A 1,428-nucleotide genomic window follows, 5' to 3' on the forward strand; every position below is an offset into this window, starting at 1 on the left:
AGAATTATTGTCTTGGTACAATGTAAGTGATGACATAGTTGCATTAACATCTTTGGGGGAAGATTAAGTTGAACAGGAGGCTAACATATTGCCTTCATGTCCTTCGAAATATAGTGGGAAAGAGCAGGAAATGCCGGAAGCCTGGAAGCTTTGAGCAAAGAGCAGTAGGTGGGACTGGCCACATATTTGGGGCCACAGGGCTTCCTCATTCACATCTGGGGAACTTCACTGCCCCTTCCTGACAATGTGCTGATACTCGATATTTTATCAGTTTTTAAATCCTTGTTACAATAGCTAGGCCCCTGATTAGAATGTAATACCTCCTTGTGACCTGTTTGAATGAGTGTATGAGCTGGATGGATAGTAGATGTTGCGTTTCATCATTTGGGGTATAGTGAGCCATGGATAGATAAGCAAAACTAAGTAATAACCTCTGCCATCTGTTGCCAACATGGGTGTGACACAGTTTGGTTTTGACGTGTTTGTGAAGTGACTTTAAGGTGAAGATGGAGACAAGCATTTTTTCCCTTTTCCTCTGAAGTTAGAGTCTCAAAACACCCCCACAGCTGTGAAGCTTTGAGAAAGTTGGGAGGGTGGTGAGGGGCGTAGGGAGGGGAGAGATGGCATCTACTTTCTGGCCAGAGACGTTTCATGAACAGAACACACAGCATGTTGGTTTGTCACGTTTTAATGAGATGCTTATGAGAAGTGGTCCGTGGGTCTCAGATTACAGTGACATCTCCCACATGGCATTTAACAGGAATTGTGATTAATGCAAACAAGTGAGTTACAGCCTACTAGAAAAATAAATTGAGAAGAATTAGATTAATATTAAAACATTCTGAATGAGGCGCATATTTTAATGTGAAAACTGCCACACAGCTCTCATTTTATGCACATGTGAGAAACTGCATTTTTCCTTCTCGACATTGTACTCGGAATGCAGATGCTGGTGACACTTTAGTATACTGAGGTCGACACACAAATTCAACAAAATCATTTGATCTGGAATAAATTTTTTTCGCATCTGAATATTTCAACTGTATGTTATGTTCTTTCATGATTTCTTCTGATATTACACATGCATCTGAAGGTTAAAAAAAGGAACATAAAACTTTAAGTAGTACACAAATATTTTCCACAGAACTTTACAATTTCATATAGAATATTCTACACAGATCCATGAATTTATTCTCAAGCACTTTTCCAAAACAATTCATTGAAAATCTATCATGTTGCCATAACTCATTTTCAACTATCGATGACATAAAAATGAGGCACACTCTGGAATGTGTGGTCATTGCATGTTATAATCAACATTCACAATGTCAACTATGCTATCAAGGGCTTTCATTGAAAAATCCTCGAAGGGGGTGGAGGAGGTGGATGTGGGAGGACACCCAGAAGCTGCTGGCCTAATTGAGGGAA

This window comes from Myotis davidii, unplaced genomic scaffold (genome assembly GCF_000327345.1).
Source record: "Myotis davidii unplaced genomic scaffold, ASM32734v1 scaffold5127, whole genome shotgun sequence".
Lineage (NCBI taxonomy): Eukaryota > Metazoa > Chordata > Mammalia > Chiroptera > Vespertilionidae > Myotis > Myotis davidii.